General features: G+C 39.6%; 1 long non-coding RNA gene across 1 annotated transcript; it reads right to left on the bottom strand.

Moving 5' to 3' along the window:
* Positions 1–4,247: 4,247 nt before the first annotated feature.
* LOC146571523 (uncharacterized) lies at positions 4,248–5,192 on the bottom strand. Its single transcript, XR_014893244.1, has 3 exons — positions 5,094–5,192; positions 4,600–4,717; positions 4,248–4,438 (listed from the first exon to the last, which is right to left on the bottom strand). It is a non-coding gene; the product is annotated as an uncharacterized LOC146571523 (long non-coding RNA).
* Between the last annotated feature and the right edge of the window lie 8,056 nt (positions 5,193–13,248).

Here is a 13,248-nt window from a genome sequence, read left to right as displayed (position 1 = left end):
CAATGTGCTTACACATTGCCCACATACCGCAAAGGATGACGGCCCTTTGGTGGCCCAGATCTGGTTTGCCAGAGGTGGCCCACACATGGGCCAGCACATGGCCAGTTGCAGACACACTGCTGGCCCTGTGCTGGCCCAAGATGTCAGCCTAATGTGTACCTTAATCAAGCCATGTAATAACAACATGTGCCGGAACATGATAGTGCAAAAGTAACATGACAAAACTCTGCTCCGACTGTGAATGGACTGATTCTTATATAGTGCTTTTCTACTCTCCCAGATTACTCAAAGTGCTCTATACAACAATCCACATTAACACACTTCCTAACTACATTCATACACATTCACTGTCTTGACATGCAGACTGGAGAAGCCAGGAAACAAACCACTAACCTTCTGATCAGTAGGTGACCTGCTCTACCTCCTGAGCTGCAGCCACCCAGTGGTAAACATGAGTAAACCCTCACTAGGGTTTTAGATAAAGTGTACACTCACAAATAGGGATGGGTACCGGTATCCGGTGGCATGATGGCACCGGTTCTGACATAAACGGTAGTAACCAGACCGAAAAGCAGCGCACATTTCGGTGCTTTATTTCGGTGCTTTATTTTCCTGAGATGTCATACACTTTGAATTCTAGCCAATCATTTTACGTTTCCGAGGATAGTAGGCGGGCCCAGGTACGTACATTCTTTTAGAGCAGAGCTACAGATTAAAAATGCCCAAGGCGAAGCGGTCAAAAGTCTGCCTGTACTTCACAGCAAAAGATGCAAACTCAGCAGCCTGCAACAAGTGCTTTAAGCTGATACTGTGATACTGTCAAAGGAGGTAACACCTCAAATCCGATGAAACACCTGGCGACGCATAGCATTTTGTTAAAAGCCGAAAAATGCGCCGTATTTGATAGCTTGCTGCGAGACCTCACACCAAGCGCATCTACTGCGGGTGTGGTGCCTGTTATCGGACCCGGACTTAGCAACATCCCCCAAGAACCCGAAGAGGAGAGTCCTGGCCCCTAGCCCTGCCAGTGTAGCAGAAATGCTGACGGATGATGATGGCAGTGCAGCCGTTCTTCTCTGAGTGAGTAGCTTAATGTTGTTTGTGTGTAATTTACGTTGAGTAGGCTAACCACGTTATTACATTAATGCACGTAAGGTGAACTAGCAAACACTGTCGTAGTTACATGCGGCTGTCTTCTTGTTTGATGGCAGATACTCCCTTCACCCTGGCCAAAAAGGCTAAAATGACCAAAGAAATAGTCAGACCTGTTTTCTATGAGCCTGGACCACATAAACCAAACCATAATCGGGCCAGATGTGGCATGCCATCACATAAACAGTGCCATCTACGCCAGGTCTGGACCACATCTGGATGACATACCACTTACCATGCCAGAAGTCAGCCAGCAGTGCCAGCTTGACACCAGATCTAGGCCAGACCTGTCTGTTATGTGGGTATATGTTCACCCATCCAAATCATTGAATTGAGGTGTTCCAGTCACATCCGATGAACTCCAAAACATAGGCATGAAAATGCTTTTACATTCACTGTCAGATGAAGTCGATGAGTTTTGTAAAATGAAACTTTAATGAAGATTATTTCAATTGCATAGTGAAAGAAAATTATAAAATAATTCAATACATGTTTTTACATATTGTTTCTTTATAAACTGAAATAAAACTTTAACGAAGAATGAAGCAGTGATATAAAAATGATTCCACCATCCACACGACATTGTACGTTGACAGCTGTTTCACTGATTAGGATTTTTTAAGACAATTTATTCATGGAGTTTTTCAGCTGCCCTCTCCTGCTCAGCACACCACACCGCTCTCTCGTCGGGTCCCAGCATCTTCGTAAAATAGGGCAGGCATGACCCAGTGATGGAGAACAGCTGTGTGGTTCAGCCAGGGGCGATTTTAGCCCATTTTTGGGGGTGCTTTAGCACCCCCAAAAATGCTGCCAGAGCCATGGTGGCTGAGACGCAGCGGAGCGGAGGTTTAAGTGCCTGGCTTAAAACAGGACATATTAGCTGCATTTAACCTTCAGTTACTCTTTATATAGTTAGGTAGGAGTCAGACCAGGTTTCTTTTTAGCTGAAAAACCTTACACCAGGTAACCTGCAGTGTCTAAAACGTGTTTTCCGACAACATTTGCTACCCTACAATCCGTCCTGCTCAGTAGTAAATTCAGTGACATTTGACCATCCTGTTGCTCCCATTGAAATGTATACAGCCTATTTAAAATCTAAAACTTAGAATTGTCCGCAGCCTACTGTTGTTACCACTGTCCTGTTTGAAATGGATACTAACTAGCTAACTGACTGGATGCCCATTAACCTTATAACTCCTGTTGTGCGTGTATGTGTGTGTGTTTGTGTACAGAGAGACAGCCAGGTTCATACTGGATATAAGGAAGTTTTTACAAAAAAAGGAGCCACATTCAGGTAAAAGTGTAAGATCAAATGATCCGTCAATCAAGAATAATGTTGGATCAGTGTTTCAATGTTTATCTTTTATTAGATGTTCATGTGGTTTGGTTATTTGCCTTTTGGTTGAAAGTACACTGAGAGAGGACTTTTTGTTAGTGATCTTAATAGAATTTTTTTCATATTAATGTAATTTTTCATCTAATTGAATACAATCTATTTGTGTATGATTGTCAGTCCAAAGAGGGAGAGAGGAAAGAGGGGAACGTGAGGAGAAAGTACAAGGTCAGGAAGAACCAGGTAAGAAAACAGACAGGGAACAGTGACAGGCACAACAGAAACTGTTAAACTGACAAAGAGAAAAAACCTGATTTTACTCACAATATCTGGAAGTTGTGTCCTCCCTATATTAAAGCTGCTATACAGAATCTGCAAAACAAACTGGGTTGAAACATTTTGACCCTCTTTAACAACATTCCAACATAACATTATCATTGATTGGGGAGATTAAAATTAATGATATATTTTTATGTGGTTCAGCCACAACTCTACTAAAATCTCAGCCAGTAATAGGTAGGCCAACTTTTGGACCGTCCAGTTGTCTGTATGACTGCCGCAGTACGTACATCACATTTGCACATTATCAGAAAGAGCCAAACAGCCCTGATGGAGTGAGGAGCTGTAAAGAGAAGCAGAAGCTCTGTTTATATTCTACAAATGTTTTAAGCTTGTTTCAAAGATTCTGTACTGCAGCTTTAAATGTTTTCCAAGAGCACACACACACTTACCTTATCAGTGTTTCTCAAACTTGTTACAGTGTGTACCACCTGATAAAAATCTCAAGCTCTCCCAAGTACCACTATGAATGTGTGAAACTCATAAATCTTACAACACAAAATTATTATTAATAAATTAGTAAAATTAGCATCTGCAATAAAGATTTTTTCATACATTGTATACATTCAACCACGGGCAAAGTTGCCTCCATTTTTATAGTTTTTATTAATATTTCGTAATAATTTATTCTGTTTTGGGAGTATTTTTATTTATCTGTATTATATTATACAAACACATTAAAAGTGAATCTCTGTCCAAAAAATGCACTCAGTTTACTTTTTACTCACTATGAGCATCATTCATTATTCTCCCCCAGTAATTAAGGTTAGGATGTGTATTTTTTTTATTCCAATCCATTCTTCTTTTGCGGCATTTAAATAACCTTTATCAGATTTGATGGTTTTGTTACAGACTTTTCAAAAAAGTGTTTTGCTTTTCTTTCACAAATGTGGGGATTAAATTGTGTTAAAATGCACAAAACAGTGATGTCATGTTTTGTGACGAGGACCCAGGCACAGAGAGACTTGATGAATTTAAGAAGCTTATGATTTAATAAAGAAATTTGCTGACTTGCACAGAGATGGTAAAATTATGATGACTGATAACGGAGACTAAGACAACAGACGATGAGGACAGGGAGGAACAGGGGTTTAAATGCACCAAAGTGACAGTCAGAGAGAACTCGGGACAACATTTAAGGATGCAGGGACTGACAGAGACAGGTTTATCTTGCCTGGCTGGGCAGCTCTCTGGGTGCTCAGCACCCCCAAAGCTCTGATCCTAGAATCGCCCCTGGGTTCAGCCTTCCCTGACAGCACACCCTGCACCCGCTACTCCACCCCTCCCCTGCAGCTGAGCCACAAACCACACATACTTTTACATTCACTATCAGATGAAGTCGATGAGTTTTGTGAAATGAAACTTTAATGAAGAATAAAGCAAAACAACACAATGTGATAGAAAAATGATTTCAATTGCATAGTGAAAGAAAATTATAAAATAATTCAATACATGTTTTTACATATTGTTGCATTATAAACTTTCCTCATCAGATGAAGCTCTTTAAGACATTGTCATATCAGGCTGGGTCAAAATCTCCTTTGGTTGTCAAATTGTTCTTTTGCCCACTCTGCAGTCTGTTTAACACACAAAAGCCTTTTGTGTGTCTTGATCCTGTAGAAAAGTCAGTATCATTATTTTGCTCTCATATTCACACATTTTACGGTTAATAGCAGAGTTACGGCTTCAATCTCAACGATTATACATTGCTTATACATGACTTACTTGGCAAACATTAGTGATTGTATCAAAGAGACAGTGAAAGACAAACTTACACAAATGCTGGTGTGGGGCATTGTCTGTGAGTTTTCACGATGGAGACGATGTTCGCCTTTGGGATCCGTTTGTCAAAGAAGTGAAAACAACAAAAGTCAGGAGAAATCACTGCCTTAGCTGTAGCAGAAAAACAGGGATTACTCAGTGCTGTGTCTGCTTCTAATGACTTCTCCAACATACCAGATATAATTAAGGTTAATGCAACAAAATACAATTTGTTATATCTTAATGACAGATACAGTTTGAAGGCTCCTATTTAAGTTAAAAAAATAAATATGTCTCAGTGAAGTACATGCCGAACATGTGACCACACTTGTTTACACGAGGATTCAATCTACTTAATTACAGTAAAGAATTTAAGATCAACACTGGTCTTCATGGCCATGAACTTATATGAGTTTGATGTCCTCGCTCTGTCTCACTCTGTGTCTGAATGAAGAGAAAGACAGAAATTCAAAAACTGATCTAACACAAGTACAAGTAGCAGACTTACAGGCATCACTGTGGTAAACGGTGAACAGCACGAGCAGCAGTCCCACTGTCAGGCTGAGAGTCTTCATGCTGACTTCACTGTAGACCTGATGATCCTGATGTTTCAGAAGATGTCTGAATGATCGGTCCGATCACCCTGCTTTAAGTCACGTTCTCATCTGCATATTCAAACCATTTCTTAGAAACTGGAAAAATGATCAACAACCCCAAAGGTGGTTAATAGATTGGGTTTTTTCTGTACCATGAGACAACAGGAAGTTTCAGGGACTCAATATATCTGATAAAACGCTCAAACAAACCACTCGGTGCTCTACCAATAAATACATGCACTGATAATGCATGCTTAGTCCCAATCTTCACTGTCTGCACAACCTTCCTTTATTCAGGCTGCAGTGAAGGTCGACAGTAGAATCGAGAGACAACATTTGAAACATTTGCTGATATCTGATCCATTTGTATATTGATACTCAGTTTTTCCACACAATAATATGTAGTATGGATGTATTATGTTTACACCTTGTATATTTGTCTGAATGCTAGGTGCACCATATTTCCAGGCTATAGCCATTTGTCAATATACACTGACAGCAATCAGCGAGGCAGCACTTAAGATGTATTCAGCGCCAGTTCGTCAGCTACCTAACTGTGGTAAGCAGGCCTCCAGAACCTTACATTTCTAACCAGCAAAGTAAGCTTCAAATTCAGAAACCATCTTCTCGCTGCCACATTTCCATGGTGTGTCATTGCTTATCTCTCTGTTTATAATAAAGCTTGTGAAAAACCCTCCGCCTGTCTTTTGATTCGGGTCCCCACCCACATACTGGCCTCCGGGCCCCATTGACAATAATGAGTGTTGGTTTGTTTTCAGTTTCTCTCTTTCCCCCAGCTTGATCATTGGGTGGAGATTGGATATCTGATTCTTCAGCCAAACACATCGATTATCATCTACTTCATCAGCGGCAGTGTGGTAAGACCTGCCGTGCACGTCTCTGCATAATATTATGCCTCCAAAGAGGAGTGTAACAGGCCTCTTAGTTCTTTAAGTGTTCTTGCTCTTACGTGCTCTCCTTGTTTCTAGTGGTTCTTCTGCTGACTGAAGAGCCTCCTGTTCTTAGTCCTTATCAGCATACAAGCAAGCTGTTTTTAACGGGATACTACAGATTGTTTTACCTTAACATTAAAAAATAGAAAGGTCGTTTATTGTTTCACTGAAATAATAATATTAAAAGTCAATGTAAATTAGCAGAAATACCTTCATGTACCTTCATGTCAGAAACTCCCCACTACATATCCACACTGTGTCATTGCTTATCTCTCTGTATGTATTATTATTTTTCTTATTATTTATTATTAAGCTTGTGATCAACCTTCCGCCAGTGTCTGGATCCCTCCCACGTACCCGGTGCCCGTTGACAATAATGAGTGCTGGTTTGTTTTCAGTTTCTCTCTCTACCAAGTTGGCCATTGGACGTAGATTGGATTCTTTGTTCTTCAGCCGAACACGCCTGATTATCATCTACATCATTAATGACAGTGTAATAAGACCTGCTGTGCTCGTCTCTTGCCTCCAAAGAGGAGTGTAACAGTCCAAACCGAGTTCTCCAAGAGGCTACCTTGTGTTCTTGCTCTTACGTCTCCTTGTTTCTAGTGGTCCTTCTGCCGACTGAAGAGCCTCCTATCTCCAGTCCTCATCACCATGCAAGCAGCTACACTCATCAAACCAATCTGAATTACCTTCCTCAAATTCCCCATTGGCCTGCTCACCCTCCAGTGGTAACATTTACGTGGATTTCAAACAGCATTCTGTTCCTCTGGAAAACTCCAAAAATCTTGGGATGCTTTGTAAAATGTAAATAAAAATGAAATGCAATGAGCTTTAAATCTCATACACACATACTGTTATTGTCCTCTGGGCACCCTCATTATTCTTAGTGCCAGTTGGTTGTATTAAACCCTGCCAGCAGTGTAGTTTATCTTCCATACCCTTACTCTATTAGCAGCAGCCTGAACTATTGATACATAGCAGGCTATATATATGGTCACTTACTGTTTAACATCTGAAATTGTGAAATGATAAAAGCTAACAAAACTACATAGAAAGTTTTGTTAGCTTTTGTATAAAGTCAAAGCAATTTTCTTTTTAAAAAGTGTTTTTCTTTAGGGAAACTTAAAGTAATATCCACCCCTCCTCCTCCACATGGAAAGTTTTGTTTATGACTGACTTGAGCAGCACTCGGTGTGTGCTTTTGCTGTGGTTATTTGAGTTACTGTTTCCATCCTGTCACCTCAAAGCAGCCTGACCATTTCCCTCTGTTTGTCACATGGGCCTGAAGGCCAGTACTCCTAATCTGGTTACCCCCTAAAAAGCACATCTTCATGAAGTCTTAAAGTAATCCACTCCTTCTCTCACATGGAAAATTCAAAATGTATGAATATGAAAATATTTCTTTACACTTTAATTTTAAACTTTTGATAACTATTGATGACTTCCAGTTTTCACATTGCATTTGTTTACTTAAACGTCTGTGCAGATTCACATTCAACTTCAGAGCAGCTCAGATAATTTTCCCACGTTCAGATAATGAGTTTGTGAAAGTCCTCCCTATGACACATTTTCCACTTTGACCTTCAACTACATTAACAAACTTTTATAACCTGCATTCTGATGAATTCCATTAATTAGGCCACCGCATAAAAGAACACATTCACTGTCAGATGGAGTCGTTGATTTGTGTGAAACAAAATTTTATTCAAGAATGAAGCAAAACAATACAAAGTGAGATACAAATGCTTTGGATATACTGCATCTGTATCACAATGGCAAAGTGAAAACAAATCTGAACCTGGAAATAACCTCAAAGTCTGCAAAATCAAAAATATTTCAAATTAACGACAGCTCAGTATGAGATAAGCAGCAGGAAAATAAAGTGGAATATAAGGAGGTGTTTCCTGCTCTACAGGTGGTAACCTGAACTGAAATCAACTGCACCCTGACTGAGGACAAGTGGCACTGCATTCTTGAGAAATGCACTTCGACTGTGATTTGGATGTTTGTGGGAAAGTAAGTTACAGAGCAGAATGTTAATGAGCCCAAAACACACCTCAGAGCTTTGAAGAACATCTCCAAGACCAAAGAAAGCCTAGCAGCGCTCTTTGGGACATGTGACAAGTTTGTCACATCAAGCTGGGACAACATGCTGTAAGTGAATGTAGGCAGTGTGGACAAAAGTTTGGGCCACCTACACGCTACACCCACAGGCCATGGAAACACATGATGCTGAGTCAGCAGTGCACTGGAGACGTTTTTAAAGCCCTCTGTCTCTGCACTCTCCCCACCATGTAACTTTATCCAATCTGCCACTGAATGCTTTCACTTTCAGATGATTGTGGTATTTCAAAGACAGAAGTCTCACAGTCTTCAAAGCGACTGATTCTTTCACAAATGCTTGTAAAGACTGCCAATTGTAAAGATGTGTTTGATTTCATATACCTGTGGCAACGAAACAGAAAACCTCAGAAAAATAATTTTTAACATTTCATTCAAATTCTAAAATTGATATCTTTATTTTGAATTAAATCAATGCATAATAAATGTATCTTGTCTTCAGAAATGCTGACAGTAATTAAGCAGGCACATTATGGAGAGGTCAAAACTCCAGCAATACATCTGGATTAAAAAGCAAATTCATGGAGTAATTGATGCAGTTCGGCTTATTGCGCGGTAGATTCTCCATCTCTTAATTGTGTTATTTTCTTTGGACAAATTCTTTCAGTGCCCAATTCTCATTCTGTCTCACGCAGAAATCCCCTCTGGGTGTCTTGATCCTGCAGAAAAATCTGTATCATTATTTTGCTCCATATTAACTTTTAAATGGTAAATGGACTGGTTCTTATACAGCGCTTTTCTACTCTTCTGAGCACTCAAAGCACTTTACACAACTTGTGCATTCACCCAATTACACGAACACATTTTTCTAAGTGCTTTCTAACCAACATGCACACACACATTCATACTCCGATGGATGCATCAGAGAGCAATTTGGGGTTAGTATCTTGCCCAAGGATATTTGGCATGCAGACTGGGGGAAAGCCGGCAATCAACCCACCGACCTTGCGATCAGTAGATAACCTGCTCTACCCCACGCATTACAGCTTCTATGTGGAGGATAATACATTATTTTGGCAAATATTTGTGACTGTGTTAAAGAGACTGTGAAAGACAAACTTACACAAATGCTGGTGTCGTGCATTTGCTGTGAGTTTTTTTGATGGATTTGATCTGCTTTGTTGGGATCTTTCTCTCATAGAATTTAAAACAGCAAAGGTCAGGTGTTGGTTTCACTCCATGAGCTGTAAGAGGAAAATCAGAGATTTGTCAGTACTGATGTCCAACACATCACAAATACTTTTTCATGTTTTTAGTAATTAAGGTCAACGCTCAGCAGGCACCGCAGTGATGTTTATTATATCTTAATAAAACATACACTTTGAAGGATCATATTTTATGTCTTAGAGCAAGATTATTAACTCGATTTCACAGTTAAAATGTAATGAAGAAAAAACATCACAATGAGGGATGTCCAACAACATGCCAGAATGTAAGGGTCTAATTTTCCTTTTCTTATTCCTTTATAACAACAACAACAACAACCTTTATTTATAGAGCACATTAAAAGCCTAGGCATACCAAAGTGCTTTACAAAAAAACAATAAAATAATACAGTTAAGAGCATTAATATCAAATATAATAAGAACAGCAGACAATGTTCACAGTAGAAAGCCACTAATAAAATGGACTGCAGCACATAGATTATAGCAGACCCAGTGCCGCATGATAGAGAACACCAAGAATGAAGGAATAGTAAAAAGTTAATGCAATAGGTCGCAGTTAACAGTCAGCATTTAACGGGTAGAAAAGGCAAGTTCAAAAAGATAAGTTTTAAGGCGTGCTTTAAAAGAAAAAATAGAATCAGACTCCCGAATGCCAATCGGGAGGCTGTTCCATAACTCAGGTGCAGCAAAGGCAAACGATCGATCGCCTCTAGATTTCAACCGAGATCTGGGCTGAACTAACAATAACTGCGAGGATGACCTTAAAGCCCTGGCAGGGACATAAGGGTTTAAAAGTTCCTTAAGATAGGTTGGTGCAGTATTATTGATAATTTTAAAAGTAAGAAGCAAAATTTTAAATTGAATACGGTATTTGATAGGCAGCCAATGCAGCTCAGCAAGAACCGGAGTAATATGGTCAAACTTCTTGGTTTTAGTTAGAATACGTGCCGCAGCATTCTGAACTGTCTGTAATCTATGTAGGAGGGTAATATAGTGCAGGTAATATAGTGCAGGTAATATAGTGCAGGTAATATAGTGCAGACAGCGGACACCTCCGCTGTCTGCACGGTATGTACCACCGGCAGATAGCGGAGGTGGCTGACATCCAGAAATCCTATCAGAGGCTGGACAAAGCTGGACTGAAAGACAGCACAGAGGCACTAATCATGGCCGGAGTCTATCACACCTGGTAAGACCCCAGGTGCAGGCTATGTAAAGATGTCCCTCAGACAATCCAGCACATAACAGCAGGGTGCAAGATGCTAGCAGGCAGGGCATACATGAAACGCCATAACCAAGTGGCCGGCATAGTGTACAGGAACATCTGTGCCGAGTACAGCCTGGAAGTCCTGAGGTCAAAATGGGAGACGCCCCCAAGGGTGATGGAGAATGACCGAGCTAAGATCCTGTGGGACTTCCAATCGGACATAGTGGTGGTAGACAAACAGAAGACGACGGCCGTAGCGATCGATGTAGCGGTTCCGAATGACAGCAATATCAGAGAGATGGAACACGAGAAGCTCGAGAAAATCCAAGGGCTCAAAGAAGAGCTGGAGAAGATGTGGAGGATGAAGGTAACAGTGGTCCCAGTGGTAATCGGAGCAACAGGTGCAGTGACTCCCAAACTAGGCGAGTGGCTCCAGCAGATCCCAGGAACAACATTGGAGATCTCTGTCCAGAAGAGCGCAGTCCTAGGAACAGCTAAGATACAGCGCGGGACCCTCAAGCTCCCAGGTGTTTGGTAGAGGACCCGAGCTTGAAGGATCAAAGCTGCCCGCAGGGGCGAGAGGGGAATATATATATATTTAAAGATTTTCTCAAGCTATTCGGATCAGAAGAAAGTAAAATACTGTAGTTCTGTGTTTTTTATATCAATTGTGATAGATACAAAAAGCACAGGTAATGGATGGATTCAAATGGATGTCATTACATTAACAGAATGATATATTTAGAGGTGTTATAAGAATATGCTGCTTGAGAGCAACACTGTTTTTCTTGAAACACAAATCAGTTTGAGAGCCTCAGTAAAGCTGTTACTCCATCTTTGGACAAAGAGAAAAATGCGATTTGATTAGTCACAAACCAAGGAAGTTCAAACCAGCGCTAAACTAGGCTGGCTAGCTTTTAGCGGCAATATTGTGTTACTTTTTTATTTAAACTTTATGTTTTAATTTTGCATTCAAGGAGATGATCAGAAACTGGTTATGTTTATTTTAGCGAAGTAATTACACCAAATGACAAAATAAAATAAGTAAGATTTGTAGAAAAAGTAAGATGCTGGAAAATCAAATCAGCGTTATAAAGTTAGAGGAATAGCTAACTGGACGCTTTTGAGCCTCACAAGATAACAAATACTGCAAAAATAAAAAAGATTTATTGAAATTTAACTTTAAGATTAGCTGTTAAAAAATTTTCATACTTTGCACGTACATGTGAAAACAAGATTGAAAGTCCATTGATTTATTGTTGTGATAATCTGTGAAATTCAGCAGTTATCTCTTTTAATTTAGTTCAGGCTTCTTTAATAATGCTTATGTCCATCCTCTTTCCACTGTTGTCCATGTTGTAGACAACGGGTGACCAATCTGACACTGGGCTAGTTCTCAAATACATTTTTAAATCCTGTCATTATTTGAAATTTTCCTTTATGTCATAACAACAGTTTTTTGTATTTGTTCGTTTTTTGCCTGGAGTGGACAGTGGGCTAACAGACGCACGTCCAACATCATAGCACTGAAAAGAGATTTTTTTCTCTTTTCAGTTTGTTTCTTTGTTTTCAATGCTTTTCCATCATCTATATTATTTTTTAGTAGATCAACTGTGATGATAAATCCAAAATGCACATGAAATGACCGTAGATGGCCTGAATGTAGAAGAACAGATATGTTGCTGAAACTGCAATCAATATTGTTCAGCATGTACTGTGAACATAGATGAGTTTGGTGGCCTAGCTGCTGCACTTGTGTTTGTACAAAAAGACAAATGCACAGAAAAATTAAGCTGTTTCAAACAAAATATGTGTTCTTCATCCTTTTCATCGAGCTGAGATAATTATCTGTGTTAGGAAGATGATGTTTTAAATGTAAAATTTAGTGTTTAATTTAAAGAGGCATCAAAGTCCATGCCTTTTAATTAGTCAGAGGCTAAATTTAGGAAAAATGATACTTTTACAATCATTTTCAAAGAAAACAAAAACAAAAAGAAAAAAATGCAGAATTGAATTCTCACAGTAGAGTTTCCCACCAGTCAAGAAAAAGTAGGCTAACAGACTTACGTGTGGCATCGCCGTAGTAAATGATGAACAGCACAAGCAGCAGTCCCACCGTCAGGCTGAGAGTCTTCATGTTGATTTCACTGTAGACCTGATGATCCTGATGTTTCAGAAGATGTCTGAAGCGATCAGTCCGAACACCCCGCTTTAAGTCGCTTTCTCATCTGCATATTCAATGCACTTCTAAAGAAAGTGGAAAAACAATCAACAACCCCAAAGTTGGTTAATAGAGTGGGTTTTTCTGTACCATGAGATAACAGGAAGTTTCAGGGACTCATTATCAGTTTGATTATCTGATAACACAAACTCAAACAAAACGCCCATTGTTCTACAAAGTTCTTACATTGCATGCATTGTCTTTATATCACAAAGTTAGTAGGTCAAGTTGCAAATGTCAAGATGTAGTTTGATGATAAACTCTTCTTTTTGTGGTTCGTTCATTCATCCTGTTTCCTTGATTCAACATTTCCTGTCATTTTATAATTCTCACCGATAGTCCCAAATCATCACTTTCTAAAAACCTTCGCTTTATCCAGGCTGCAGTGAAGGTCTG

The sequence above is a fragment of the Mchenga conophoros genome, linkage group LG7 (genome assembly GCF_057382185.1).
Source record: "Mchenga conophoros isolate Kocher_MC1m ecotype Shallow Benthic linkage group LG7, M_conophoros_male_GT1.1, whole genome shotgun sequence".
Classification (NCBI taxonomy): Eukaryota; Metazoa; Chordata; class Actinopteri; order Cichliformes; family Cichlidae; genus Mchenga; species Mchenga conophoros.
The sequence above is the reverse complement of the archived record's forward strand: the minus strand, read 5'-3'. Positions and strand labels throughout refer to the sequence as shown.